The sequence below is a fragment of the Labrus bergylta genome, chromosome 9 (assembly GCF_963930695.1).
Source record: "Labrus bergylta chromosome 9, fLabBer1.1, whole genome shotgun sequence".
Taxonomy (NCBI): domain Eukaryota; kingdom Metazoa; phylum Chordata; class Actinopteri; order Labriformes; family Labridae; genus Labrus; species Labrus bergylta.
The window spans coordinates 11,820,560-11,834,658 of record NC_089203.1 but is presented as its reverse complement, the minus strand read 5'-3'; the positions used below and the strand labels follow the sequence as shown (position 1 = coordinate 11,834,658).

Sequence of the window (14,099 nt, the reverse complement as noted above, 5' to 3'; positions counted from 1 at the left end):
ATACACAAATAGCCCTGAGAGCTGAAATGGCACATAACCTATTACCAATATTTACCCCTGTGGTGAGCAGAAAGTGAGCATCAATGCTGGCCAAGAAGGCGTGTCTCAGGTTGTGTTTATGCATGTGGGAGGATGTTTGGTATTACTCTTTTCATGTTTTATGAGTTGGCAGTAAAAACAACATAAATCAAGAGCGTTTTTTTCACAGCAGAAATAAAATCAGCTTTTATTCAAAGGCTTGCTAGTATGACAACTGCAAACAGTAAAGTCAGACATATTCAGCTGGGACGTCGATGGAGTGGTTAGGGCGTGAGGCCGTAATCCTCGCAATGGGCAGCCCAGTTCAAATCTGACCTGTGGCTCCTGTTCCGCATGTCGTTCCCCACTCTCTCTGTCCCTGAATTCCCGACTTTATCCACTGTCCTATCTTTACAATAAAGGCATAAAAAGCCAAAGAATAAATCTTAAAAAATATATATATATTCATCTGTGGGGTTGTTGGCCGAAAGCATTTTTTGTCTTCATATTTTTCTTCCAAAAAGAGACATTTACTCTCACACCTTTGGGGCAGCAAAAATTCAAAGTAACAGTAAATTCCTACATTCTTCATTTTTTGAAAACCATCATTTTAAAAGTAAGCTATGCCGCCCATTCATGTCTGTAACTATGTCAGTTTTAAAAGCTTCTGTGAGGAACTATGACCCCTGTCACCCTGCTTCCTTTAAACGGTCAAGTATTTCACTCATCATAAACCCGTTCAGATCAAAGTGTAAACAAAAGCTGTTTCTGCAGCGTGCTGTTAATCCCCTCGTATGACATCTACACCCAGAGACAGTAATTACAGACATTTAATATAACTATATAGAAATTAATCCATATACGTAGAGGCATCTGTATACATTTCAGTCGGTTTCATAACCAGCTAAAAATTCTTCACAGGACTTCAAGCAACAAAATGCATATTCTATTCAAATGTTTTAACTCGTGCTGTTTGAGCAGAGGGGATTTAGCTGAGTCATTACATATAAAGAAATGTTGTATGCACATTATGTTTTTAAACAAAGTTCTTCTTCTCTTAGTAATTTTAAAGGTGTATTTCTTGGGGAGTGGGTTACAACAGACCTCAGTGCCCCTCACAGTATCTGGGTTTGACTTAATGAGTCTCATCCTGTCTACCTGTTCTATACATTTCCTGCTTGTCGTCAGCTGTCCTCTAAAAGAAAGACTCCACAAAATATCTTTGTGGCGCATTGTTTACACATTTACAGTGACATAAGGGTCTATAAGGGTAAATTCATAGTTATACAGGTATACGTAGGTGAACATATAAGTCGGTCCGCCTTGGCGACTCTTTTTTTTTCTCCGCATTTTGCCTTTCTAAAAATGTTTTTTTAAATAGACCTGTTTTTAAGTTTGAGGACACAAAGCATGAGCTATTACAACTAATTCTCTTTTCTTTCTTAGAGCAAGACCTCTCTTCTCCGCTGTAATCCATGAATTTTTTTTTTTTTTCATCCTAATAAAAAAAGTTTGGACACCCTGGTGAAAAGCAGAGGAGATGTGTGATGGCAAAGACTGCCCCCGTACACCAGAGGTAACTCTGTATGCAGACAAACTCCACACAGGAAATCCATATGTGATAGATACAAAGAAACAGTTTTTCAGAGGAAGAGGAGAGCCGGCTGTGCTCAGGATTAAGTGCTTTAGATCTAATGATGAGAGAGGGCCTGTTTTTATTTGTTTTCAAACAGGCATTTTGCTCTTGATGGAATAGCGGCTGTGTTCTGTCTCCGGAGGCTACAAATGCTCATCAAAGCCCGGGCTTTGTCAAACAATCCATAAACTCTTAATGCCACATAGCATGAGATACTAGCTCGACAAGTTCGCAGAAAGAGAGAAAAATCAATGAGACAATTTATCCCAATTTAAAATGTGATTATAGCACATAACATTTTATATCATACACTTTTGGTGTTTGATTCAGAACTATTAAGGGACAGCTCATGTTTTTGAGAGCGAGCCCCTCTAGCTCAGAATTCCTCGGTGGGATTCTGGCTCTCTCCGTCAATATCTGCGGATACCAGAAGATTTGGTGGCTGTGGATGCTCGGGGCTGTAAATCTGGGCCAGGGGTTGTGTGGGATGCTCAGATAAATGGGTTGGGCTTTGTTTTATTGCAACACTGCATGTCTTAACTTTCTGTGTCTACCAGGGATTTAGAAAATTTGCTACTGTCCTTGGGCCTCTCTTTGCAACAGCGGCTCTGAGTCGGGTTTGAGTCAGCCCTGGTGCCCCCAGATTACATAAATATCCTCTATGAGCCATTCAACACTATATCCATGCTCTACTGTTTTGGTCTTATCTTTAGCAGCTTTTGTTTTTGCCTGGATATGGGGTGCAAGTCTCGGATTAAAAGGGAAACTGAGGATCTTCCTTTAACCCAATTGGAAAAGTCCTTTCACTCTGTGCTGAACAAACAATGAGTAAACATTTCATCAATGGCTGCTCTCTAGGCCTCTTTTCTAATGGATTTGACTAAAAAGACCTTTCCATGTGATGCAGCTGTTTGTCATTCGTGTGCATAAAAGCATCAGTATGAAGGAAAAGTGGGCCACCAAGACATAAAGCACAAATATCCCAGAGGAAATATGTCACATTCCCGTCGTCTTTTGTGATAAGGTTTCCTTATTGGTGCTTCTTAATGTCTCCTTTAAAAAAAAAGAAAAGCACAGTAGAAAATAAAGGCAAAGATGAGGCTTAATAGGTCAACTCTGGAATCCTTTTTAAAACACTGATCGTGGATCTGCGAGATAAATCACATGAGTATCATTAGAATCTACCCTGAGGAGTCTTTGGGTGCAGCTGCACGTGTGTGTACACTGTACGTTTGCTAATGACGCTCCTTTAGGTGATTTTCTCAACATTAATCCTGCACCAATTGAGTTAAATTATGCGTGGCAGTTTGGAAGTCCTCCTGAAATGTATTTTATAGTTCTGATCCTTTTACGGTGATATACGCAATCCTTTTTCCCTTTGAAGTATTCAGTTCAGATTTGGGAGATATGAATCAAGAAACATTTCAAATAATTTAAATTCAATGGTCTGTTTAGTAAATTTATTATTCTTCAGCTGCAACAGCAAATAAACACATTTGACATCCCATTAGTTAACACATATTACTCAGTGCCTGGCTCCCAAAAAGCTTCAACACTAAAAGCTTATTGTTGCGCTTTGCTTTAGAGTCAGGGCTTCAGTAGAATTGTAAATGCAGGCAATGTGTGTGAAGCAGGTTTGGACTGAAAGAGAATGTGATTAAAGAGAATAAGAGATGAGAATGCCTGTAAATTCTAGGGTGTCAGAAAACGTTGAATCATTTAGTAATTTTCAACATGGCAGAGAGATCTGCCTCAATCAGAAATCTTCACATAAAAGCAGGAAAGCATAAAAACTCTGGGATACAATTGAGCTGCATTTGTATTCTGCTTGTTGTTTGTGTACGGCTGGGAAAAAAAAAAACAGATAGTAAAGCCGTAGTTGTCCAGAGCATGAATAAAACAAACTTGGCAGATTTTTTTTTTGTTTGACTGGCTTTGGCCCAGCCCAGAGCTCACTTGTCAAAAGGCTTATCCAGGCTTACCTTTCTCCAACGTAACCATTTTCCTCTTGTTTCTTTTCAATCTCACCCCTTTCTCTGTCCTTGCTCTTATCCTCTCTGAGCCCCTCTCCATTCCTGCTACTCTCACAGACCCATTTCGATCCAACAGCATCATTTCACTCTTCAGCTTCAGGAACCCAACTGCCCACCACTATTATGTCATTCAACACCTGTACTTTAAGCAGGCTGAAGCTCACTGTGGGTGCCGGCTGAAAGGACCAAAAGGAAAGACTTCAACTCTGGAGTCTCTCAGCAAATATCTACCTTCCTGTTGTAGTGACAACAAAGATAAGACAATTTAAAGGACTCCATTGGGTAAAAAGTCACTTTAAGCTCATTGAAATACAGAATATTAATAATCAGGGTTCAAATGTGTCCTACATAAAGCACTCTACAAATAATATGCGATTACGGATTTCGGAGGAAATAATTTGGGCAGTTTTTGCAAAACCCTCAAATCTTTGCTACTTAAAGGATCAGAAAAGCGCCTCGAGGAACCCTCTAGTCTTATGTGTTCGCCCACATCATCAAAGTCCTCGGAAATAAACTTTTTTTTCCTGGTTTAAAAACCAACGAGAAAAGCTCCAGCCCCTCTCTTCTTACTCCCTTTTCTTTCCTCAAACCATTGTCATAGTGACCTACAGCCGCCAATTCATCAGAGCTACCATCTTGGGAGAGTTGGCGTCACGGCTATTTCTGTATGACCCAGATTTTCAGGTGAATCTGGATCCGTATCAATGTAATGAGCTACAGAAAGTCAAAGACAATATACTAGGTCAAACGTATTTTGTTTGGATTTTTAAGCTTTAAAGGCACAGTGGCAGAACATTTCAAATAGTCCTTAATGTTTTATTGTTTAAGCTCTTAGAGACATGCAGAGTGTGCATCTCGTCTTTTGAAACACAATCACTTACAGGGAAAATTCCCTAACTCTAATTTCCTTTCTTGGTAATTTTTTTGTCAGATTAATATCAAGTCAATTTCCTGGAGCCTGTTCTTACACAGAGTGATGGCACGATGATGGTATCGTTGGGAGAAAGCTCTAATTGTGGAGGACGGCTCCTTTTGGGAGGAATATGGGCACAGATGGGCCCTGAGCTTGATGGAGGAATTTCTCTGTCCTCAAAGGCTATTAGGAAGCAATGCCAAGCTGGCAAAAATATAAATAGACCGCAGTCAGGAGCAGGTCTACATGTAAGCACCAAAATAAACCAATCCTAAAGGAGGTAAAGGTAGAGAGTTTACAATGTCATAAAGGCAGATTTAAAAAGCTCCCATGCAGTAAACACTAAACAGACAGTTTGATTAGATTTTGTTGTTTATAATTAACTACACTATATACAGTTTTTACTGGTTTATTTCTATTATTGTGGACTTGAGCTAGAACAGGATAGAGCATCCATCCATCAAAAGGCTAACACACATCCTCTAACACTCACTTTCATACCTACAGGCAACTCATACTCAGTCGACCTGATTTGCATGGGATGTGGAAGGAAGAGAATGTGAACTCCAAAAAAGACGAGAGACAAAGTTACCACATAAATGAACAAGAACGTTCCTTTGCTCCTGTTAAATAACCCTTACTTACTTAGGTCATTGAAATCTCTGCAATCACACATAAATTACACACATATTGAGCGCAATATTATTATTATTTATTTTTTTGTCAGTGATTTTTTCAAAAGTAGACTCATTTTAGGCCAAAAAAAGGCTTAAAAGAAGGGGATTTATTTTTTCCTGTCTTGTATCCCTGGCACTAAAGACAAGATTTTGGAACAGATTTAAAGAGATAAAAATCCATGGAATATATAAATGTACAAACACGAACAGGAACAAATAAAAAAATATATCATGTGCTTTTATGAAGAGCTTGTCAAAAATATCAGTGAGGGTGGTGTTGCAGAGGCAGAATTTGGATTTGTGCTGCGGTATTTTCAAAATGTCGTGCAAATGGAGAAAACATAGTCCACACCTGGACAAATAAAAGGCTTTCTTTTTTTGACTGTGTCAATCCTGTGCTGAATATCTATAATACACATCCTATTTATTGTGTTCTCCAGGATTGTTAGTAGGCAAAGTAGTGGGCTGAAAAATACAAATCTAAACGGGCGATACCTCGGTCGACCAGAGTTTAGAATAACTCACATCTGTGCCTAATGCCTTCTCTGTGTACTATGACAAATACATGCAACATTTCTGGGAGAGTCTGCCTAAAAGTAGATTTAAAAAAAAGAGGTTATAAATAAATGCTTCTTTAGAACTTGCCTAGAGAAAGGAAGAAAAAAGAAGTGCCATGACACTGTAGCTACACTCGATGTCAGGCCTGATTTGGTTTAAAGAACAGAGGAGACGATAGAAAGAGTTTAAAACTGTAATTTAAAACGAGAGTAGAAAGGTCTATGAGGATACAATGGACGACCAATTGCATCTGAGTGTGTGTGTGTGTGTGTGTGTGTGTGTGTGTGTGTGTGTGTGTGTGTGTGTGTGTGTGTGTGTGTTTGAGTGGTAGAGAGAGGAAGGATCTCGATTAATCTCCTGCATTACGGCAGTCATTTCCACTCTCTTCATCACCACCAGCATGTGCTCTATGAGATTTAAAATATTTAAATCTGTAATCTGTCAGCATTATGAGGTTAACACACACTCGCAAGACTGGTGTCCTATCCGTCACCATGCTTTCTACTTCACACAGACCCACATACATCACAGGGGCCTGACATGGCCTTTTGTAGTTCTGGCTGGAAAGGACTCTGCGGCTGGTGTCTGTAATTTCTCAACAGGCGGCACGGACATGCTGCTGGACCCCAGAGAAAAATTAAGAAATGCGTGCAGCTCAAATAAAAAAAAAAAGAAAAAAGAGAAAGCTGCGGATCTGTGCAGCGCGAGGAAGCCTCTAATTGTTTCCCTAGTGAATGTGACCCAGTGACTCTGGAGGAGTTCTTCCTTGTTCCTTTACTACGCGTAAACCAGCATTCATTATTGATTTGGTGGCACAGACTCTAACACAACATGCTCTTATGAGTGGGCCTAAGTGTTATGTCAGTTTGCTTTGCAGCCTCGCTAATAAACAGCCTCTTTCACCTCACTACAACAGTATGTTCCTCAAACTTTGAATTAATAAGCAAGACTGAATAAATTGAATGGGATTAAAGCTTGAACGACAGTGACCCACACACTGTATGAATATTAGGTTGATGGAAGACACTCCAACGTAGCCCATTTAGCCAGCTCCATGTCATGTCTTCATACGACAGGCTTTTACTAAGCTCCTTAAGAGCCTGCCCCGGGGGATCTATGGGAGGCTGGAGGTACTGACTCAGGCCTTATCTCCACTAATTTACCCCATGAATTAGGCGGGCCCTTGCCTCTGTGTCCTGCCAGACCCACACAATGCTCGCTCCACGTTAAGAAAATGAGCAGAGAAAGGGGCTTAGCGATGGTTAAGTTGGATAAGAAGCTGTGGAAGTGACAAGGGAATAGCACACACACACACAAACACACACTGCTGCATCAACTTCGACTGAACAGTAACGTTCATCCTCAGGATTTAAAAAGTGTTGATTCCCTGTCATTTGTCTGTATATTCTCAGGGTGGATTAAGCAGAATAAAATGCAATTTGAATCATAAGGATTAAGGTGGAAAACAAACAGGCAGGGCCTCGCTCCTGTCAGACACAGAATGAGGACAGAGTGACTGGTTCTTTGTTCAATTCAAACTTTCCTTAAATTATTTTTGACGGATGTCTTGAAATTCAAATGAGCTGGCACGCTTCAGGCTTTTAGAGGGCGGACAGTGCAGGGTAACAGAGATCTATACATACACAGGAGAGTCAGTTGCCAGTAGTGTTTGTGGAAAGCATATGAAGTAGGAAAATACTACATTAGGAATGGGCAGCATGGGTTTATAAGTGTATGTAGGTGTATGATGTGTTCATGAATGCATCTAATTGTTTTTAACTGGGCTAGTATATCTTACTCTCTTTCACCTGTTTTAGTTGCAGGGCAGCGCCAGAACAGACCTCAGACTCCGTGGGTCATCTCTCCAGAATAAAAGTTAAAAATTCAATAACGAGCCAAATGATGATTGGCAAATAACAGAGACTCTTCAAAGTAACAATAAACCTTTAAAAACACTTGCTTATGCAGCCTTGTTAGATTGATGCCTTTATGTCGAGTTGAGAAGGTCATTCATGTCGTTCACATGTTCCACATGAATGAAACAAACGGAGCTTCATCACTATCTGAGCTTATGTAAGTCTTAAAGTACAGCTTTGCATCCCAGCGCGCGCCTGTCTCCCTTTCATGACAGTCCCCAACCCCCCCACCTCTCCCCATCTCCCTCCCTCTCTCTCTCTCCCTCTCTCTCTCCCTCCATGTGATGCATTTTTCAGAAGTCTCCTTTAAAAAAGCAAAAGAAATCAAAAAATAGCTCCTCACTGCTGCTGCAGATTTGGTCACGTCCCTGATTTAGGCTCAGCAGGCCTCGTCCTCTTCCGTGTATTATCGAGTGTAAATTGCCTAATTAATAATTTAATAATAAGGAGATAACTTCTGGCAGACAGTGCATGGAGACATACTGCGTGACATCTGCTTTGTAGTTTGGATGGCGATGTCCAAAAGAATCTTGTTTACTAAGCAGACATTGGTCTTTGGCAGTAAAAACCTGTTAGTCAAGGGAGATGTTTTTGGGCCACGAACAATGTAAAAATCTCTGTTAAATATGTTATGTGCAGCAGTCTTGAGGCATATCTTTGTGCCTCAGGCCAAAAACCATTTTGTTAGTCAAACAAAGACACTTTCATCTTTTCACAGATTTAACAAATACATCTTGTTCATTATTAAAATCCAATGTGACACAAGTGTGTCTAGTGAATTGCAGCTCGGTTCGAGTAGTACTTAAAAAAAAAACAATCAGGGTATTTTTCCAAGATTCTGTCACAAGGTGTGATTTAATGACGATGAAAGCGGTTCCTCCTGAGCAAATAAGAAGAGACAAGTTTATCCTCCTTCATTAGTCCCCGTCCATCCATGTCTGTCGATAGTGTGATTATCAAAGAGCTCAGGTGACACGTCATATTACAGTTTGACTTGGGTTTGAAATATTTTGCTGCTTCTCAACAGCTCTCTGTTGCTTATGTTTAGTCCTACAGACTGAATTCTTCCCACAGAAGAGGAGATACTTTAAAGGAAATATGAAACTGCATCTGTATGGTATGCACTTGTCTAGTATCAGCCATCAAATGCCAAAGCATTTGTCTTGTTTGCCGGGTAAGTGTGTTGAAAAACTAATTTGCACTAAATTAAAAATTCTCAAACTGATTTTTCCTTTCATTTTTCCTTCCAGTGACATTGAAAAGTTTTAAAAACAGTGCTAAAACACTGGGGCGGTGGGATATGCAGTTATAGGACACATTTTCAGAAGGTCGGGGGGGATGGGGGGAGGGTGGTCCATTTGGGAAATTATTCAGCTCCTGTTCCTGCTGCTCCAAGACAACACGTCAAACAGGATAAAGAATATTAGAAAAACACAAATAACCTTCCTGAAGGCCTAACAACACAAACTACTGTTTCTACACGGAGGGGGATGTGGGCTCACAAACCTCGGTCCATGAGTCTGGAAGCTATAACAAGAGTACACTGGAGGAGAATCTGAGGGCTAAAGAACAAGAGGCCTCCCGGGCCAGAGACCAACGAGTGGCTCATCCATGTTAAGTCAGGCTGAGGAGGACTCAGGTGTATTCACTTACGGTCAGGAAGGAGCCTCGCTGACCTTTGCAGCAGACAGGGAGGCTCATGAAGCTTTTCTACAGCAGTCCTGAGACTCTCAGGGTAAACAACACACTCAATACTGCACTTTGTGCGTTGTGTGTTTAGGCGCTGGGTCTTTCAGTAATCACATGTTAACCACTTCCTGATTCCCTGACCCTTCCAGGCTAATATGTCCAACAAATGAGCACATTGGGCGAGCAGAATTGTTGTTAATTTTTCCTCGGACAATGCTCAGTTTTTTTTAAATTTTTTTTAGCTGCCATGATTGTCACACAGCGTGAGCACAGCCAAGAAAAATTCAGGGGGAAAAAGGGTGAAGAATGGATATTAAAACTGCGGGGAACTTGAAAAATAGCTCTTTGCATGGACTGGAATACAAACACTACAGGGCCAGAGAGAGAATCCACAAGCAGCAGCAGGATGCATAATCCCTCATGATACCAAAGAGATACATAAAAATGAATGCAAAAGGCCTGCATATTAATGAAAAGTCAAAAAAGTTTTAGTTTCATATGACTTTTTGTTGCTGGTATATGTGAGTATGACCAATTTAAAGCTTGCAATGCAAATAAAAAAGCCTGGATCATTTAATAGATTCTTAGCTTTCAGGGACACATGCAACCAATCACCATGACAACTCCTGCTTGACATTTCCACTCCATCTTCCTTTCATTTTTTAAATTCTCCAACTTGATTATTCTCTCCAACATTCTCCACCTACGTGACTATTTATCTCGTAGCTTCAACCATGCATCCAGGAGTTTCAGATAGGACAGCAGACACGTGAGGCCTGAGGGATCATTATGGAGCTTTAAATTTAAGTACAACGCTCTCTTGTTCAGCGAGCAGTTTGTGCATGTGTGCTCTACAGCTTTCATAGGAATTATAAATCTGGAGAGAAGAGTCACGATAGAGTCAAAAGATCAATCCTATTCTATTATGAAAAGAGGTAGAATTATGGGCTGCTAGATCAGGAAGAATGTCAGTGAGGAGCAGGCATGAAATGATATAGAAGATCTTAGTTTAAGCTCACTGTGTCACTCTAAATGACAGGAAGAAAAATCCTTAATTAGCCTGCCAGCTCTCATTGCAAGATACCCTCTCATTCTAATCAAACCAATTCATGTGAAGACGTTAAAATCCTACAAGAAGAAGCAAAATGGGGATCCCCACATATGTAGATTATGCTGCTCCTCAGCACAACAGATGGAGGTGCACAGCCTGCTACAAAACTGGTGGCGGATCCCACTCGCATTGCACAACCTTTGATCTGATGTCATCCTGGGCGATTTCATTCACTAGTTCTTCGTTTAATTTCCGTCAAACTTTGGAGCTTGCAATTTCATTTGCTTAAAGCCAAGAGTCGCCAGGGTATTTTTTTATTTTTTTTGCAGCAAGAAGAGGGAGATGGAGAGGGGCAGTGCGCGTCACTGCTCCATCACGCACGCAAGATTGTGTTGATGGCCAAGTAACAAGTGCCCTGAACAATTAGTACATATTTAATACGTATAACGTGGAGTGTATGCGGTTTTGGGATGAGAACGCACACAGTTGTTTGGCATCCAAACCCCTGCCTCAAATAGACACTTAGATAGAAAGCAGAGTCCGTCCAAGTCACATCATCGAAATGCGTTTTTTGGAAGTCTCTACGTGCTTCGTTCCGGTTTACTGCGCTACGTCGATTTAGCATCCCCAAACGCCTCTCTTGATCTTAACAGCCAACCCACAAAGTCGTATAATGTAAGTCCAAGTCCCCGATTTGCCCACTCCCCCTGCTGCATCCCCCTTAATTCACCCCCCCACGCACAGTCACAGCCTGAGTATCTCTCCCCCCCCCCCCCCCACACACACCCCCATACACAGCTGCTCATCAAGTATCATGAAATGACTCACCTGTCTTGTCGAGACGTAAATCCCCCCATGCCTTGCTCTGTGGGATAAAAAAAAAAAAAAGCCGGGACAATGTTTCACTGTTGCGGGGTCTTCACTTGCAGGCGGGTATGTCCAAATATCCGTCCAGTCTGCGCACTGCTTCTGTTTCCATTAATGACCTTCCCGTGAAGCGATAACAGCTGCTAGTATCCTCCCTCCGCTGTTTTTTCAACACGTTCCTCCCATCTTCTTCTGTTTTTTCCTTCTTCTTCTCTTTCTTCAGCGGGATTCTCTCCTCCTGGTCCTGGCGCGTTTGGATGCTTCTGCCTCGACTCTCCGGCTCAACACGAGCTCTGGCGTGAGCGCGCGGCGCGGTCCCGGGCTTGCTCACTCGGGAGCGCCGATTGGAGACGGAGAGAGGAGAGTTACTAAGGTAACCAAGGGCACACGCATCATACATGAAAAGGAGCGCGAACAGGATTGATGCCCTCCAAGTCTGCTCTGCCCTTCTGCTCGGCCGTCTTTGACAGTTCATCAAAAATGGCCTTTTTTCCCCCCCCCATGTTTCACTGAAGGGAAATTCTGACAGAGAGAAACAACAGCATCCTATTAAAAACATCAATCATCCTGTAGGTCAGGTTAGTCCTGCAGGAACAATCTTAATTTCTCACTTTCATTAAGTTTCCCACTAAAATCAAGATAAAATCCAGCTAATGATCAGCTATTCATAAAGATAACAAACTCTTGATGTTAATGAATGAAAACGAGGCAAAGTAAAAGTTACTAAAAAGCTGAATAGGCTGATTAGAAGTATAATAAGCTGCACGGATGTGGTTGATTTTGCTTTCCTGACTCAGTAATTTAACTGTCGGCTGTAAAGCTGCTACACAGCCTTTATTTGATCTCCATGCTCATGTTAATAGCCAATAAAGTCACACAGGGAGATAAAAGGGGACGTGCTTAAAGTTAGAACTTTTTAAAAATGTGTGCACATTAAATATTAGAAGTAAAAGAAGGAAAACAGTCACAATCTTTAAAGAAAAAAATCAAAATAAGACTAAAAGGTCCTTCACCTACAATCAAGGGATTTGTGGTTTCAATGTTGTCAAAATTGCTGCATTTCCATAAATATCTCTGTCAAAAAGGGCTGTTTACTTAGCTGCACCTATTTTTCCTTAAGTGCACACGCTAGTGTTGTCAAGACCACTAACATTTAGTTACCCAGGCATTTAGGGATTGAGACAGAGTAAAGACCAAGACCAAGGCCAAGGCAGGGCAAGACCGAGACAGGACCAAGACCATAAATATCAATGAAAATCATCATTATGTACAGTGGGCGTGTCACTCACTTAGACGTGACACCAGGAAGGTTGTGGCCTTAACCAAAAGATAAAAATATAATTATAAATTAATTGAAGCTATTTGTTCTTTTAGAAAGGGGAGTTTTCCTTCTAATCACAGTAATGACGTAGAAAAATAGCCATTAGTGGTGGGCTTGATCGGTGGTGGTCAGACCGAGTCAAGACCGAGAATGCTTTTGATTCCGGTCTACAGACCAAGACAGATTTTGAGTACTTCAACACTAACACATGCTCTGAGTAGTTTTTATCTATTTAGAGAAAGGCCAGTCCATAGAATCTGGGGGAGAGAGGGCTGGAAGGGAGCCTAAGGTTGGGTTCGAGCCCAAGCCATCCATTTGGAGGACTGTAGCCTCCAAATGGATGTACATGGGTACATGGGGCGTGTGCACTAACCTGGCTCTCTTCGCTCTCAGTATTTTAAAAAGGGAAATTGAAGACCCATCTTTTTAATTCTGCTTCAATTTGAGATTTCAGGGATTTTGCCTCATTGTTACAATATCTTTCTTCCTGCTGTTTATATATTATCATTTCATGTTTGGATGACTTTTATTGATCCGTTTCTTATATTTTGTTTTAAAGCTGTTTTCAGTTATACTTAATTGTATATTTTGTTGTAAATTTTGTTCTTCTTTTCTGTCCTAATTTTCTCTTTGTTCTTATGTGACGCACTCTGCGGGCTCCTTTTTTATGGAAGGTGCTCTATAAATGAAGCCGATTCTGTAGGAGTCATTACATGTATGATGATATTATTTGGTTACCTAAAATTCCGAAAGACCAAACTTTTGAACTGACTAGAAACAATATCTGTTGAAAAGTGCATTAGAGCTTCACAGCAGCACAGCCTCAACTCCCAAAATAAACCGTCTCTGTGGCTTACATTTCTGATAAGTTTCCAATAATCACAGCTGAAACTCTTGTTTCTTTCTCTCAAATGTGTGTGAATTTGGATTTAGTGTGTGTTTATAGAAATAATCTGGAGAGTTCGCCATCTGACTCAGCGTGATTTTAGACACACACAGTCGCAACATGATGCCACTGAACATTTTATCCCTCCTCATGCAGTAAAAGTCTGCTCCCCTTCATTGTTGACCTTTTTAAATCTTGGTTGCATCTCTTCTCCTTGGCCTTTTAATCCAAATGTGATCAATATTGCATCATCAGTACTTTGACTTTCAACGTCACTCCAAAATTGTCCTCTGCTCGTACGTTGACTGACATTTCTGAAGCTGTGAAGTACTTTATCCTTAGTTCTGTCTTCCTTTGACAAAGTTGACAAAATGTTTGTTGAGAATATGAAAAGAATCATTTGAAAGTATCTCTCACTATCAGAAGGTGTTCTCTTTTTAGATCAAGTTATAATTCATCATCATCACAACACAAGGACTAGCAATGCACTCATTGCAAAAGTCGGAATTTACCACAATTAACAAGAAAAAACAT

At 40.8% G+C, this 14,099-nt stretch overlaps 1 protein-coding gene across 3 annotated transcripts in view; it reads right to left on the bottom strand.

Moving 5' to 3' along the window:
• Nucleotides 1-11,659, bottom strand: part of nlgn3a (neuroligin 3a) — a 132,841-nt gene extending 121,182 nt beyond the window's left edge. For 2 of the 3 annotated variants that reach the window (XM_065958506.1, XM_065958507.1), the window contains exon 1: nucleotides 11,320-11,659. The gene's annotated coding sequence lies outside the window, so the exon portion shown is untranslated. The remainder of the gene's footprint in view (nucleotides 1-11,319) is intronic. The other variant, XM_065958508.1, reaches the window with a different exon arrangement.
• Nucleotides 11,660-14,099: the final 2,440 nt, after the last annotated feature.